Genomic DNA, 18,447 nt, shown 5'->3' with positions numbered 1-18,447 from the left:
GATATTAGATATATTTTATTAAACTTATCGTGTAAACATAATAACAATTCAAATATTGTATATTTATATACATACGTGTACTTTAATATAAAAATAACTCGAGCGATCTCTGATTCATCTCTTATGTAATAACTCCTTTAATTAGCTTCGATATTAAGGAGTTTGACCTCTTTTGGTAGAGTGTAACTTTGCAAAATTATCTTAACTATCGATTAAGAACACTCGTTGTATGGGCCACTTCGTTAACCCCGACGCATCGACTTCGCCAGGATTACGTTTGCTATGTTAGGGTAGCATCCTTGAAGGCTTTTGCACCTACAGCATTTACCACAGAGATCTTCTACGATCTATACGTTAGCTACATTCGAAGGAGACGATGAATCGTAGGTACAGTTACAGCTTTTGGGAATTTAATCATCTAGTTCGAGTAACCGCGTCTCTCTCTCTCTCTCTTTCTCTCCCTATCTCTCTATCTATCCCTTGCTTCTTCGTTATCCCTTCAGATTCTACGGAAGCTTTCGCCTCGATATCCGATCGAGTTCGAAGCTGATTCAAGGAGAAAGTATCATTATAAAAGTTCCTCGCTTCAATTTCTCCTCGAATCGAAACTAATATCGGCCAATCGACGCACCCTTCTTTAAGCTTTGGAATATCAAAATATCGTGTTCAATCTTCGTTTGGGAAAAACATTTTTAGGATGTTTCCGGATAAAACTCATAATCAAGAGCTTTCTTTTTCTTTTTGGCCTCAATGCCCTTTTTTGCCCTTTTTTTTCCGTTAAAAAAGTCGAGTATCGTAAAGATATAGGATTCTTCTCTTTTCTCTCTCTCTCTCTCTCTCTCTCTCTCTCTCTCTCTCTCTCTTTCTTTCCTTTCCTCTCTCTTTCCTTTTGTTTTCTCCTGACTTTTCAAATGGGCGGACATCGGAGTGTCGACGAGACATAGCCGTAAATAAGTGAACGTGACCTTAAAGGTCGCTACGGTGAAATGTTTGCAGGTACTTTTTGGCAAACGAGTCGCGCTTAGCCCCGTTTCCGTTAATCCAACGTGGGTTTCGGTCTGGCCCTATCTTCCTTCGCGTGTTTGCCCTGCCTTATTAATTTACAAGGTGGAACGGTAGCAACGGTAACGGGGTGGAATAGGAGGTAAAGGAAAGTGGAAAGGAGCTGGAAGAGGATGCTGAATAAATATCCCGGAGACGAGGACGAAATTCGGAATATCCTGGCTGGAAGCAGGCGGTGTAAGACCGTGTTTAATTTATTTCGACTAGCGAGGACCTGAGCATTAAGCTTCCACCATTCTCCTTGGCGTTCCTTATTTGCTTTGCATTCGTCACACTAGGGAGGAGTAGTTTTCGTCTAAGCGTGCCTAAGGTACGCCACTTCCATTACACGGGCGCATCCTGATTCTCCTTTTTCATTGTCGCCCTTGGCAACTAGAGAACTAATCGAGCATCGTTTTTCATTCGTTTTATCGTTCCACTTATCCTTGAATTTTACCTACGTTACGTCGGTTATTAGAAACTTAATCACTTACTATATATTTATGACTCTTTTCAAAGATCGTAATACCTCGTATAACTTAACTTTTCTAAACGCATTGAGAATAATTATCTCGAGATACGTACTGTTACTTAGTTCTCGTCGTCTATTTACGAGATTTTATCGTCAAAATTTATTTAAAAAAAAAATAGAGAGAGAGAGAGAGAAAGAGAGAGAAAGAGTACGGCCGGTAGATTTAATCGAGTATTTTAATACATCTCTCTCTCTCAATTATCAGTCCAATAACTTGAATATATATATGTATATATATATATACACACACATATACAATATATATCTATGTATAAGTAAAATCAAGCAGGCGCTACTTACTCAGTCCCTCCATAATCAAAACCCAGACTGATTATTATTAGCTCGAGTCAGTCTTAATTCAGTGTTATATTAACTTTTTGCAGGGGAGACCGTAACCTTTAATCGACGTTTGTTAAACTTGTGTATTTTTAATTAACGAACCAAATCCTCTCAGCCAACGCATCCTCCAGGTGTATTTTTTAATTTATCAATGTTTCAACGATCGTTCGTTATATAGCTAGTTGTTTAATAATTATACCCAATCAACGTAACAAATTCTTATTATCATTCTTAACATAACAGTTGAAATGTTATTTATAGGTGTGACATAGTTGTCAAGTATATTTGAGAAAATGGTTGGGTCTACCGGACATCGTTACTTCTTATTCTTGGCCCGTTTTTCGATCAGCGAGATGCGTTGAAAAATTCATGAATCCGTCGGATGACCACGATCCTTCAATGTTCTTGCAAGAACGTATGTATGTACGTTTACGTTCCAAAGCGTTCAGGAAAAAGTAATAATACTTGTTACAAAGGTGGTAATTCAATGCCGGAAGAAAACGTTCGTTTGATATTATAATAAATTTAATGAAAAATAATCTTTAACGATTTATTATAATTATTGTTATTATGACGACGAATGAATACCTTGGGGTGGTGTAATTTTTAATAAATTAAAGAGAAATAAAAACAAAAAAAAAAAAAAAGAAAACGAAAAAAAAAGAAAAGAAAAGAAGAAAAAAGAAAACACGAAACAAAAGAAAAAAGAAAAGAAGGAAACGAAGAGGAAAACAGAAAATAACTGAAAGAAAAATGGATAAATCCGTGGTTATTATGAATTAATCAGACGTCTTCAGACGTCGATGGCTTTCACGTCTTTTCTCGTTTCGCTAGGAATACTCGAACATCACAAACTCATCTCACGGTTATTACAAAGGGGAGTTATAGGGGTTAGAGGTAAACGAAACTTTCGCGAAACTCCTTAACGAGACGTAACAAGGTCCATTCTTTATGGGTGTGCCACGGTTCTCGCGGAAAATGGTTGGATGTACACCTGTAATTCTCGTGAATCAGGCAAGTTTGGCGATAAATAAGAGTAAAAAAAAGAAAAAAAAAAAAAAGGAATTTAAAAAACGTGAAGTAGGAGTAGCGGTTGTGCTTTTGGCTCTTTTAGCGTATTGTTCCATAACAATGAATTTGAAGTTGTTGCTTGAACAACAATAGCATCCTGCTTTTCTCGTGTTCCGCTGGTAAATTCAAGGATGCGTGTATTTGTATATGCATAAACGTACAGTACACAAAAGTTACATGGGATAACGAAATTATTGTGAAAGAACGCTCGATCTCGTATTTCATGGATTTTTTTTTCTCTTTTTTCTTCTTCCTCTTTTTTGATTCGTTTGTTTTTTGTTTTGCTTTTTTTTTTTGGGGGGGGTTTTTTCTTCCTCTGGTTCCCCCCTCCCCCCGTCCCATCAACGTTACGCACGCAACATCCGGTGAAAGTTCATTCTAAACGTCGATTAGAAAGATCGTTCTCTCTTTATCGTTGTATAGTGATTGCCAGTCAAGCCAATTTCGAAAGCAACCATACCAACATCGAAAAGTTCGTTCGTTCGATAGTCAAATGCACTTTTTATCTTGAGCAGCTTTTTCGATATAGACTCGGAAGCTATCGAGCTAGTAACTAGCTCCAATAAGAGGAAAGATTTGTCGTTTTTCGCCGATTCCGATGAACGTTTTCGTTCAGCAATTTATCGTGGCAAAGTGGCGAGTCGTGTTCTCCGCTCATCGCGTTCTCTCGTCTCTCCTTTTTTTTTTTTGTTTCTTTTTTCTTCTTTTTTTGTTTTTCTCTCGCAACGCGTCGTTACGAACTGTCGCAATAAAACGGCTCGTAAAATCGGCACGGAATAACCGTCGGTAAAATGTCAGAGTCTCTTCAGAGCAAGCGAGTCGTCCGAACGCAACGAACTTCTCTCCCTTTCTCTCTTTCTCTTTCTCTCTCTCTTTTTCTCTCTCTCTCTCTCTCTCTCTCTCACGTATTGTCCACCATTCTGTTCGGCGTGGAATCCCACGCGAATCGCCGTTTCATTATTGTCTCTGCGTACCGAACAAATCTCGAAGTACCTAGTAGAATCATTTTGATAATTGGCTCACCCATTTGAAGCCTTGATGAGCCGCTTTTCTCGTTTCTACGTGTATATTTTCACTACGTTTTTATACCGGCCATTATTCTCGTCGACTTGCTATAGTGTAATGTTCTATTTCCTCCAAGGGATTAAATATTCGATCAACAAAAAAAAAAAAAAAAAAAAAGAAAAAATAAAAAAAAGGAAAAGCAAAAAAAGAGAAAATAGAGAGAAAAAAGAGATAAAGAAGATACCGTTGATTGTCTTTATTCAAATGATTGCGCATTTTAATTAAATTCTACAAATTGATTCGTTTATTGCAAAAATGAATAAATTGTTCCGTTGAATTTTTCTGTTTAATTTATCGGTACGTTATTACAATGATATCTTTATCAATAAGTATTGTTAATAAATTGAAAGTTTTTTTTTTTTTTATTTAATTATACATTGTTTTTAACTATTCTCCAACATGGCTTTACTCGTATTCAAAGGAAGTTATAGTTATAGATAGTAATAGAGGAAGTTAGGCTGATATTGGATAGAATATCGTTAGTGACTGTGAAGCGTATCTATCGAACAACTATATCTATCTACCGTTAATATCAAAGAGTAGTTGATGTATATTTTTGAGTATGACATCGTACAACCACATTGATCGATGAATGCATATATGCATACATACATGCATATATATATATATATATATATATATATATATATATATATATTCATTTATGAATTAGTAAGTTGAATAGAAATTGCTCATTTACGACTTACGCTCAATATTGCTCGTTAATACTTGATTGAATTTTCAATGAATTTTTTAATAAACAACTATATATAAATGTACTAGTTTACATGAGTGGAATGAATATGCTTTAAGTAATAGATACAAATAATCAACGTATAACAATGTCCCGCAGAGATTTTTCAGAACTTTATCCAATGACTTTGCCCTTGGATATTATTCGTAGAATTTTATTCGTAGTGTGTTCAATTCGCACGTGTCAAGAAACATATGCATATGTATGTGTACATATACCATGCCAATACAAACTGTCCCTAATATGAAATTTTGTCAATCGAGAATGTTACGTGAAATTATATCAATGTGAACTACCTAAATAGAAGTTTATACGTGCATTAATGATTAAGCGAGTACTACAACAAGGAAATATTGATGGAATACGATGTTACGTGAATTTGATATGCAAACAGAGAACATATATATGAGATAACAAATAATGAAATAATACAGGTTTACAAATACTATTTTGTTTGAGAAATTTCTGTCACGTTTAATCAAAGGAATATGTATTATATATACTTACGTACTTACTTTTCATTTCTCATACATTAATATTATTATAAATTTGAAACAAATGTATCCAATTGTCTAAGTTAGATTGTTGTTTATGAAGTATATAAAAAAGATTTATAGCATATTTTTTTTTTGGAATAACAATCAGAATTTAGGTATTATCTAATTTATTGCTTTCGTATTTGTTCATTTTCACTTTCTTTATATGTGAGACACATGCCAGAATACTATTCCTATCGCCATATTCTTTCAACGAAGTTTACTGTCATCCATTACCCTGGACTATCCTTTATGACTGTTATTTACGATTATTATTATTGCTCAGTGATGGTCCTGTTATTGCTTAGCTACCGCAAACACAGAAACAATTCCTAAGGGGAAAAAGAAAAGACGTTTACGCCGGCCAATCACACAACTTCCTGGCTTTATCACGTTCGCCTTTTTACCACCATCGACCTTTTTTCCCTACCTATCAAATAATTTATCCCACCACAATGTTACACACGATGTTATTCGAAAAACGAACATATTTATTCCGTATCTTTCTTACTTCTTTATTCAATACCTTTTCAAACACGTAACATTCATATCTCTTTTTTCCCTCTCCTCTTTAAGATAAAAGGAAAAAAAAAAAAAAGAAAAAATTCGTATGGCACGGTGTTAGATTATTTGTTAGAAAAATCTAAACGTTGTAAAAGAGATATGTAATTTAATTCAATGCCATTCGATTCAGGGATCAATGAATTTTCCATTTTCATTATCGGCTCGCTAAACGCATTGAATAATTCCAACTAATTCGCTTCGGGTTCTCTTCGTTGCTAAGAGATGCTGAAGTATCTGTGATATCGATTTAAAAGAATATAAGGGGTTAAGGGTAGGTACGATGAGAGAGTGGTTCGTATGAATAATAAATAAATGGAAATTTAATAGTACCCTTTTATAGTTGCCGCGTGCGTACGCATGCACGCGTACGTACGGGAGGGAAATAGTCACGCGATAGTCGTCGTCCTCACGTCAGTTTCATTGTCATCCAACATCGTTACCCTCTACCTACCTGTCGCTTTGTTATCGTCTACTATATAATCAAGAATCAACACTCCTTTCCTTTCGCTCCGATTATTTTCCAGCGGACTTCAACTTCGTCATTGTATATGCACACCACTGATTCCTCGATTCGTGCATTGTATTTTTACAAAAGTGTCAATCGTATGATATAATACCTTATATGTATGATTTTTGTTGTTCCATTGAGACTCTACGGAAGCCAATTATTTTTACAGAGATTCGATTGAACTCTCTTGACGTGAATGAATCGAATAGCAGAGCATCTAATTTTCTTTCCACAAATAAATTCAACACCGAGATAGAGTAAATTTTCATTTCAAAGAATTGATATCCAATAAATTTTAATAAAAACATAAGGGTAGGTATAAGAAATTAATAAAAGGAGAATCGTGCGTAATATATCTACACGGTTAGTAAAAACTTAGATTATATCGGCGAATAATGATCGATTTTTGGGTTATTATACTCTTAAAGAGAAAATATCTAGTTTTTTGTGACTTTCTCGAATATAATTCGGTGTTATCCATGCGAGGGCGTACATTCGATATTGCTGAGTAATGTTTGCACCAGGAGACATTTGGGATGCCTGTAATATACTTGCGTATGTATTGAAGAGTTCTCTAAAGGGGGAAAAGATGTCGTGGGTTAGAAAGGGTCAGGGGTTGATTTCGAGGGTGACACGGCAACGTAAGCGTGCATTAACGCAAATGCTAGCCGCAGGGGAGATAGGAGAAAGATAGTATGATGAAAATCAGACAACATGGACTTTAATATCGTTGTTAAACTGTAAACTGTGTTTTATGAGTGTTCTCGTTATGAAGAGATGGCAATTTTTGTGTTTATGACGAGTATACTCGCACTGTGAAAAAAGGAATTACCTTTTGGTATTTAAATTAAAATTTTAGTGAAAATTAAATTTAAGACGTATAAGAATATTTTGAGACAGCAATGAAAGAACAAAAAAAAAAGAAACCCCATTGGAGAGTTAGCAAAGTCATTGTCGTAAAAGGTTTTTTACGATGACTTAATATCCGGACCTTTACTAATTCTTGTAACATATACTGTAGGGTCTGACGTTGCTTTATATAGTCAATGATTATGACAGACAGTTTCGGATCTGAATTTAATTTAATAAAGAAAGCAAATTCAATATTGAAATGAAAGAGTATTATAATACAGTGGGATAAGAATAGGTTATGAAAAAAGAGACAGAAACTTTTTAATAATCACGTAGATTTATTAATGGTTGTAACAAAACTTGATTGATTCGATTATTGTTAAAAATGTAGAAATAATTTTTTTTTTATTTGGAACTTGTAAAGATATCTTTATCCCTTGTATATAGCAAATATAAATATATAACGTCGGACGAAAAACGACTATAGGGATACGCGAAATGGAAAAAGGGACAATATAGGGGGTGAATGACGTTGGTTCGAGAAAAGAAAAGAAGGTGGAGACCGAAAGTGATCCGAGGTGAGTAGGTAGAGGATGATGATGGGAAGTCCTGGAGAACAACGCCCCAGGGAATCGTTTCCTAGGGAAAGCCTGGAGCTTGTCGAAGATTTTTTTCTTTTTGCCCCAAGCCGGGATTCGAAAGCATATTTCTATGGGGAACGATCACGACGATTGTCCATTAAATATCATTAAAGATAAAAATCGTTGAAATGTAGCCTTCTCTCAAATCTCTAATAACTTTTTCAGTTTGAGCACGTAACTGCAATATATCATTTATTGCAAGTTATATGATACTTTTTGAATAACAAAGAAAGCCTAGCCCGTGGCTCTCTGAGACTTTGTAACTGTTAATGTCTCTGTTAATAGAAAAGTTAATTTTGCCTGGATGATTCTGAACGTTGTAACATAGAGAAGAACCTTCTACGACCACGCCAGAGAGCAGTTGGTATCTGTATCTCAGGATATCCTTGGGACATTGTGATTTCGTTAGGTGCAGCGCTCAAACAGCTTAACCGAGGATACATTTCGTATGCAAATGGGAAATGTGTTCTAGAATAAGCTTGCGCCTCCGTAGCTATTACGGATCAGCTTTTACAGCTTAAATCGTTTTCAAGAATCTTACGTTTTCTAAGCTTTAACGTTAAGTTCGGCAAATAATTATTCAGAAATTAATTTATTCATTCAGTCCGGATAATGGAAGTAGGTCGAAGGTTTATTGAATTCATCCAAATTTTTCTCTTTTTTTTTTCTTTTTTTCTATTTTGAAACCTCTCAAAAGCACAATCGTTAGAAACACTTTAGTGTTTCTTTTATATACACACATGTACGTCGAAGCAACAGATCGATTTATTTTGATGAAATTGAAAGACAAATCGCGAAAATGTATCATTGTAGTAAGTATAAAAAAAAAAAAAAAAAGAAAAAAGAAAAGAAAAAATGAAAAAAGTAGCATCATAATAGGCGAAATTCGATGGATCGATCTCGAGAATTTTATCCGTATCCGATACCAAATATTCCCTCGTTACATCGTGGTACGATCGAAGGATGCTTTTTCGAAAACTCATGATAGGAAAACTCGAGCCATCTATTTCGCTGCAGGGTCCCCCGTGTGCACGAGGAACTAAGTTCTAATCGAATCAACCGACCTCCTTACTTCGATTTACTCTGTACATGGGAATGGGGGAGTGGAAGCTCATCGAACTGTCTTCGAGAGACAGAGTAGAACATTGCTTGCTCTTCTCTCTTTTATCTAAGTCTTTTGTCCATTTCGTTTCTTCCACCCCCCCTCTACCTCCAGCAAATATTATTTGCTTTATCTTTTATTTGTTTTCCAAGAAAATGTGAACAACCTGGTGTTCTCCTTTTTAGAATCGATTTTTCACGGATAACAATTTGTAAAGATCATCCACAAATACGTATTATTTTTGGTTTTAGTTACCAGAAAAGTTTATAGACAATGGGAACATATATTTAAACACACATTGTGCAACTATGCCTATACTAACAAAAAATGATGCGAATGCATGCACACGAGAAGATGCATTTTACGGTCGAATATCAGCGAGTTCCGTGTTTCTTTAGTTTTCTTTGATGCTACAGATAACTTCGATGCTACATATATGTATTCTTTATATACATATGTACATTGTACATATATATATATATATTCATAAACATAGAGATGGCATGGAATAATACGTATTCGTGTATTCTGAATATACGGAAAGTTTTAAATGTGCGTATCTAAAAAACATTCAGTCGTGAAAAATTTCAAATATTTTTGAATATATGGTTAAATCACATTGAAACGAAACAAAATGTTTTTAACATTATTTTTTATATTTTTCTTATATACATTATATATATGTATATATATATATATATATATATATATATATGTATGTGTATATAGATAAAAAATATATACTAGTATTTCACTTCAGAATTTTATGATTTCTCACTTATAAATGATTGTAAACGTTTATCGTCTCATTTTTTGTTATTTCTCGGTCTGTTGCTATCGAAAAAAGAATCCAAGATCGACGAAGCGTGCTGCTACGAGAAGTCTTAAATTACATAAACCATCATGGATCACGGTGTTTCTCGGTCAATCGACTTCGAGCGTACGAAGCATTTCCTCGGTTTCGTTTCCTGCTGGTCGATAACCGAGGCCACGTGGAAATATCGATATCGATGCAGATACGTGACCTAGCTCAACTACGATAAAATGTCTCCTTTTCGCTCCATACACTTCTTTACCGCCTTTCCTGGTTTTCTCATTTTCTCTCTCTCTCTCTCTCTCTCTCTCTCTCTTTTTCTCTCTCTCTCTTTCTTTCTAATAATCCACTGTGAAAAATCGCATTTTTCATTGCAGAAGGTAGCTAACACGTTCGTTCGTTTTAAAGCGCTAAAAATTTTTCCGTATGATATTTCAGTGTGCGTAGGCGCAAGCACTTGAAAAACACCCTATCGAAGGGAGCCGTGAACGCAGGAGAGGAATATTTAACGGGTTTTCATAAAAAATAAAAAAAAATAAAGAAAAAAAAAAAAAAAAGAAAAAAAAAAAGAAAACAAACAAAAGAGAAACAAAAAAAAGACAGAATAAAAAAGAAATACGATCACGAATACACTTCGAAGAAATCGATTTAATTTCGAATAGATCTTTTAATTCGTACGTTGTGCTTGTACGTATATACTTATCGAAGATAAAAAGCAAATGTTTGTTTTTCGATCATAAAGTAAGGATAATCAACTCTTGCATAAATTTCAACTTCCTCTCTCTCTCTCTCTCTCTCTCTCTCTCTCTCTCTCTCTCTCTCTTTCTATCTTCTCGTTGAGTAGCCCCAAGCGGCAGCGATACGTTACAACGTAGATAGGCACATTAATTTGTCGGATCATGAGATTAATTCGAAGAGATCGTATTGACGATGGAATATTACGTTTCAATGAGATGAGCAGCTGCGATCAACATAGAATAATCGTTTTTCCAATCTCATAGAATCATATAGAAATGATCAAAGGTACATATATACATATATATATATATATATATATATATATATTTTCAAAGTATGTACTCACGGTTAAATTGTACAATTAGTACGAAAGATCGATGGGACGATTCGTAGCGAGAGATCTCTCACTCTTGAAGGCTCCATTCTCAACCTCACTTTTCTGCTGGATCAATATTAGGTTGGACCATATTGGGATATCGATACGTAGCTGGTACTCGCCGAAGAGGTCTACGCTCTAATCTGACGTGAAATATTGCACGCTGTTGTTACGAGAAAGGATGTGTGTATATGTATGTATATATATATAATACACACACATATACACGCATACTCATATGCGCGCACACACATCTTTGTATGTATACGTGCGTTTGTGTGTATGCACGTCGTATGTGCATCGATGCGTAATACATACATAGCTCGTGTGCAAGAGTGAGTCTTGCTAGTCGATATGAATGAACAGAGGGAAGCAAGATGGATCTATCGGGCCATGCAGTGACCCACGCCTTGCAACGGTCCTCTCTCACCTCTCTTCCACACTATTCTCACACACGTTCTCCTCTCATTGCGCCCTCTGTGTTGCCCTCTTATCCGCTACATCCGCCCTCGGCTGGTGCCGCGGGGAAAGAGTGCCGGGGCACAGGATATTTGCTTTCTCTCAATTTTTCATAAGCTTCGTCGGCCTGTTTCCACCGCCGGTCTTTCCCTTCGCTCTGCGCAAAGCTAACTCCCGTACTCTCTCTCTCTCTCTCTCTCTTTCTCCTTCCTCTTCTTCCTTCCTTCCTTCCTTCCTTCCTTTTTCTCTTCTCTCCTCTCCTCAGTACTCTCTTCTTTCTCCTCTCTCTCTCTCTCTTTGTTTTCTTTATTTTGTTGAAACTCTCCTACCTACATTTTCATGACACACTCTCGTGACATTACACAGTTAGGAAAAGTCCGTAACGTCTATTCCTCTCTTTTTCTCGTAAAACAATTTTTAGTTCGTCGTTGGAAAAAGACAAACGAACGCCTCAAACTCTTGTAATAAAAGAATACCGACTACCAGCGAGTCACCATTTTTAATTCATACTCTTTTTGAATAAAACGCGATGATATTTTCTGTGGTCTTCTTATCCCGTCGAAAGAAAAGTATTAGATGCCGATTTGCAAACTTTATGCTGCATACGCTTATGTATATCTACGTTTGTTTTCCGGGAGAAGAATATAATCATATGTTTATTTATCGATAGTTCTTTCCTTTATTTTATTTTCCTTTTTTCTTTTTTCCTTTTTTTTTCTTTTTTCTTTTTCTTTTCTTTTTCTTTTTTTTTCTATATCGACACGACAAAGTACGAAAATGGACATTGTATGATTGATGACGCCATGAGTGCGAATAGAAATACATTTTAAATAAATACATTTTATATTTAATATCTTCTTCTATTAAAAATATTCATTAATATATACATATATATATATATATAAACTCCTACATAGTTGATAAATATATAAGATGTAGAATATATGTTACGCTATATGTACATATGTACACATAACAATTCGTACATATACGTTATATGTACATATACGAATATATGTACAGGATGCACATATGTAAGTTGTATTATTTATCGATCGAACGATAACCTAAGTTCATTCGAGAGGGTACCTATCTTCCCTTTTGCCTTTCGCTCACGCATATTACTTTTTCTTCGTTCCTCGTGGCAAAGAGCACAAACGAATTATCTGCACGAAAGAGGGAAGGAGATTTGGACAGCACTAACACGCATTTCACGAAGGGCGTTGCCGGATGATGGTGCTGGCTGGTTTTAGCAAAACAGGACGTCCCCATTTATTTTCACGAGCAAACACACCCTCGCGTATACCAGGGGTCTCTTTCCTGTCGGCTCTTTATAGTAGTTACCGTCGCCGAGGTGTTTCGTGTTCGACGTAATACTACCAACGGAAACGCATAATCAGTATTTAGTTTTGCGTGCTAAAGTGTACAATATATATATATATATATATGTATAAACGTAGCTCGTATCTATTTGTTATAAAATACATATTCATACTGTTTCACGGTTAGTTCCCGATTATTTCATCTTATCCAAACCATTATAGAAACTAAACAACATTTACGGTTAAATGAATATGTTAATTACCATAACGAATGAATGAATCAGATAAACTCATTAATTATTTCATATATTGATAATTAACATGGATTATACAGAATATTTTATTCGTCATTACGTTATGAACGTAATAAAAAGCATGGCTGTAATATTCATAATTTGTTTATTTTTTTCTATCGTTAAGAAACTTCCAAACGCGCAAATCTTTTCATCGATAACACTGGAGCAACTTTTTTTGACGCGGCCATTAATAAAAAGCATACGCTTCGCGTTGTCTGCACGTGGCATATTAATAACGTTAAAATATCCGTGTGGAGATGACTTTGATGTTCGTCGAAATATCGATTTTCATTTTATTTTCAGTTACTAGTCGTCCGCAGGTTGTTGTCATTTTTTTCTTCAAAGTACCTTTACGAGACGTTGGCCAAATCCTGTCTCCAGCAGGTTACACCGATTACATACGTTCCGCGTGCTTTTCACGCTGGATTCGAAGGGGGAATCGCATACGATCTTTAGGGTCGAATAATACAACGACTTTATTTACATCGGTGAATGCGTCGGGGGAGTAACTCCTCCCCTTCTCCCTACTATGAACGTCATTCAGTCTTGTTTACACTTTTTTTTTCTGAGAGTGACTCTACGTATTTTGTCTACATATGTGTATACGCATCTATGGCGTTGACGGTCTCTTTAAATCTCCGTGGGTGGTCGTTGGATCGTACAACCATTAAAACTCCTAAAATTCGTTTGTAGATAGGTCTCAAAGAACGATGACGTAAAAGACGTAGAAAAAAATCTGGTGAGTGCCTCTATTGAGTCTCCGGTCATTGACAGATGAATTTTTGGAACGAGGAAGGGCAAGGAGAAAAGAAGAAAAGTGCGATCTTACATATAGAGATAACGTCAAATCTTTGCTGGCAAACTATATGGATTGCTTCGTTTCAATTTTTGACGTGAGATTTTACCAACGAAAAGAATTATTTTTTCTTTATTTTCTTCTCTTTCTATATTTTTTTTCTTTTTTTACGTAAGAAAAACGAGATTCTTATTTATACTCAGGATGACACATTAATTTTCGACGTTTAAAAGAAGGTAATTTAGAAGGATTGTCATCGTTGAATGTCTTTCACAGACACGTGAATCGGCACGATATGCCGAATGGACGATTTTCTTATTCCTGTCTTTCTCTCTCTCTCTCTCTCTCTCTCTCTCTCTCTCTTTCTCTCTCTTTTTCTCTCTTTCTTTATCTTCTCAATCTTTTCCACAGTTTCGCTCGCCACAGCAACATTTCGCTTCATCATCTTCCCTTTTTCATACTGAACGTAATTCTATATCACGCGGGAAGCATCGAGGAGACTATTTGTCCCAGGTTTCGGTAAACTCGTTTCCCTGTTTTTCCTTTTTCCAAGCCTCAACTGCCACCGTTTCCCGCCGCATATATTCACGTCTATCTTTCTCTCCCTTTCTCCTCTTCCTCCTTCTCCACCTTCTCTTCTTTTTCTTTTTTTTTTTTTCATCTCTCTCTATTCACCTATCTCCGACGGGTTTCCTTAACCCCCTCCCCTTTTCTTTCCTTCTCACTCGTACTCTCTTTCTTCGTTTCTTTTCCTCTATCTGATTATTCTGCGGAGCGTGCACGATATCCATTTCGCGCGGATATCCCGTGGCGGATTCTAGGCACGAAAGCCGCCACCATCCCGCGGGAGAATGTTGGGAAAACGCGAAACGTCAAACGGGGCTCACCCTCTTCCACTTTTACCCTCCTCGTTTCTCCCCACGCGTCACCCTATACCAACCACCACCTCCTGTATTCCTCTTCTTTCGTATCTATCGATGTCCTCCCTCTCTTCTCTCTATCTTCCTCTCTCTTTCTCTCTCTTTCTCTCTCTCTCTCTCTCTCTTACTCTTTTTCACACACTCTCTTCCTTCCTCCTATCTAGTACATTCACCAAAAGGTGGTAGATCCTGGGGATGGGACTGATCTCATGGGAATATCGGGAACCATCGAAGCGAACCGATCAGGGGTTGAGCAACGTGCTGTTGCCGGTGCCGTTGAAGTGAATGCCGGTATTGGCTGCTTCCAGTGGAGCCATCGATTTTTTTTTCCTGCCTAGGGACCCTAGAACGTTATCATACGGCACTTGTGACGAGGGACGAACCGACGAAATAAATTAAACTGTCAAAATTGCATCGAGTTAACTCACGGTCCCAGAATGAACCTTGTTCTCTCTAATGCTTGCAAACTTGCAATTCATGAATCGTGTTCATTGAATGTTAACCCTACATTTTTTATCATTATACGTCCTCGTTCAATTATCTATTTCTTTGTTTTATTTTATTTCATTTTATTTTTTTTTATTTTCTTTATTTATTTTTTTTTTCTTTTTCTTTTTCTTTTATTCCTTTTTACAAAGATATAGAAATGATGAAAGGATTAAAAGAAAAATTTGTTTTATTCATTGCAATGTTATTTGTTAGAAATGAGTTGTTAAATCGTCGATGATTCATGCATTAGATACGATCAATTGGAACAGAATCAGCTCTAAATTTATTCCAGTAATTGATCATTTGAAGAAATCCAAATAGGTGGTGTACGTCCATCGCAAATGAAAATATTGATAAAGAGGATTTTGTTTTAGCAGTGTATCTACTGTTAGTTAGGATGCAGGCTTAGAACTTTCATTCTCTATTGTTTGTTCCATGGATGGAGAAACGAAGGGGGCACACGAGCAAGCTGACAGGGTTGGTACTTTCGGTTTATAGGGACGATTTTCCACGGTCTATTGGGGTTTATAGGGGTTTCGTACGATGTCACGGTAATTGTGAGAAAAATGTATGAAAGCTTGATCCTCTGTCAGCACAGATATTAATGAACGATGAACAATGCGTCACAGTTGTGAAACTTTATAGAAATTTATTCCTCGTTAAAAGATTCATAGATTCTCATTGCACCGTGAGTTTTCTTTGAACTTCCTACAAACTTCGATTTGATATCTAAGTATGTATGTTCAGAGAATTGCAAAGGTCCAAACTAAACTTAAACTTCATATGAAGTTATCTTTCCATTCTTGGCATTGGCTATAAGATGTTGGATGTACAAGTTGGAAAGTATGTTTTGGTTCTCAAGGGAGTAGCGACGTCATCGAAGAGTAGTCTGTCTACTTTTCGACCGATTCGCTATCCTCTCTCTCTCTCTCTCTCTCTCTCTCCCTCCTTCTTTTTCTCTTTCACTCTTTCTCTTTTCAATGACAGATGGCAAAATAAATTAGCCAGGGCAAATTACGAAGCAGGAATCGCATGGATCTAGTCATTTCCGGCTTAATTGTAACGGGCTCTCACTGAATGTCGATCCGTTATCCTGATCCACCCTACTGAATTGGAACGGAACGTGAACGTGCGAGAAGGAAGTAGAATGAACATCGGGATCACGTCGATATACTCCCCTCTTATTATAATTACATTTTTGTCTCCTCATAAAAGTAATAGAACGAGCTTTTCCTTTTGTGAGCTTCGTTCCGTAATAATAATGAGAAATAATCCGAATATCAAATTGAGCGCGTATAATATGATCAATCGTCCGTGAAACGAGACTATGAGAAAAATTTATCTAATATTTGGTTATAAAATATTAATATTAAAGAAAAGAAAAGAAAAAAAAAAAACAAAAAAGAAAAAAAAAGAAAAAAAAAAGAAAAAAAAAGAAAAAGAAAGAAAAAAAAGAAACAAGCTCTGTAAACTTTATAGGGCCGCAAATTTCGAAGCTAAGTGAAATACCAATGATCTTTGCCGTTAATAAATACTGTTCGTGGAATGTAATTAAAAGAAAAAAAAAAAAAAAAATTCATTGTACAAGGAGCACGATGGTACATCTTATAACAGGCGTTGCCACCGTACCGAGAATATTACATCTATATCGTTCGAGCATAGGTACGGTTATTGCCGGTGCAAGACTAGCGCAATAACTTACTGCAGCTCGATGTAGTGCAATAATTTATCGCTAATATTTTCCTTCGTGTAAAACTCCAACGGGCCTCTCTCTTTTCGAGACACTCTCCTCCCCCCTCCCTCCGACCCACCCTTTTTCCTTGGGGACATGATTCATGACCCCAAGCGATTCACAGTTTAACGTTTTATGAAACACGAACGTTTTTGAAAATACGAAGACAAGAACCGTCTTCTATGAAATAAGTAATCGTCAGAGGATGGCTTTGCTCCAACGTCTACTGCATCCGATTTTCAAGGATCGAAATTTCATAATCTCTGACACGTGCTCCGTCCTCTTACGTAGCAGAAGAGGAAAAAGTAGAAAAGGGGGAAGTAGGATTTGAATGATAAGATAGAAGGAGGATGAAACCGGCTGGAAGGAGAATCGGAAATGCATATATATGTACATCGAGGCCCGGATGTAGTCTATGTTAGATCAATGTCGAGCGTCTTAACGCCAACGGCATATACCTTATTTCGGTTATCATACCCTTTTTCCTTCGATCTTTTTCCTCGAAAGGATGCCATAACTCTTTCATTCTCTCTCTCTCTCTCTCTCTTTCTCTCTCTCTCTCTCTCTCTCTATTCTCTTCCTTTTTTCTTTCTTCCACCGACAATATTACTCTGATAATACTATCTCGTTTAGTACTACGATCCTCGAAGTCTTACTTTGTTAGCCCCTTTTTCGTAAAATTAAATCGTGTTTCCTGTTTACAAGATAACAATTACTTTGCAATACGTTTAAAAAAAAAAAAGAAAAAAGAGAAAAGAAAGAAAAAAAAAAAAGCCAAAAGATAGTAAGTCTAAAGGTGATAAGTGCTTGGTTACTATGGCAAGTGACGTGTAGATCATAATCGGTTCACTTTGGTGGTTCATATCTTCTTCGTCAGCTGCTTAAGGAATTACACTTAAGTAGCCCTCGATCTTTAATCCACTTCATACTTCTCGACATTATCATTGTCTGAAAAGGACAGACATAAAGGAAAGTCGATCGTTATGAAAAATTTATTTCGTTATGTTTATTATATTTAATTTATAATATACATACATAATATACATACGTATATACATACGTATCTGCAATATCAAAAATTAAAAACACGATAGGGGAGAGAAGGGGGGGCTAGGGAAGGTATACATGTATTTTCTTTTTTTCCTTTTTTATATTCCTTGGTTATACGAATTTATACGTAAGAGAAATATACTATAAATATCGGCGATCGATAGATAAATAATCAATCAATCGTTGGACACGGCAAACCGAATGATAAAGTTTAAATTTAGGAGGGCAAACTGTGGCTATAATAATAATAATAATAATAATAATAATAATAATAATAATAATAATAATAATAATAATAATCATAGGTAGTGGAATGTAACTCGATTCCGTCGAAAGCTTTTCACCTTGAAATAAAATGCCTTCTTTACGTTACCCCTGGGTGAAACTCGGCTTTAACGTCGTCTCGTTGCTGTCCGATAGTCTACTGGGTGTCTCGGCATCTTTGAAAAA

Source organism: Vespa mandarinia, chromosome 2, assembly GCF_050613455.1.
Source record: "Vespa mandarinia isolate Hongniang chromosome 2, ASM5061345v1, whole genome shotgun sequence".
Classification (NCBI taxonomy): Eukaryota; Metazoa; Arthropoda; class Insecta; order Hymenoptera; family Vespidae; genus Vespa; species Vespa mandarinia.
The sequence above is the reverse complement of the archived record's forward strand: the minus strand, read 5'-3'. Positions refer to the sequence as shown.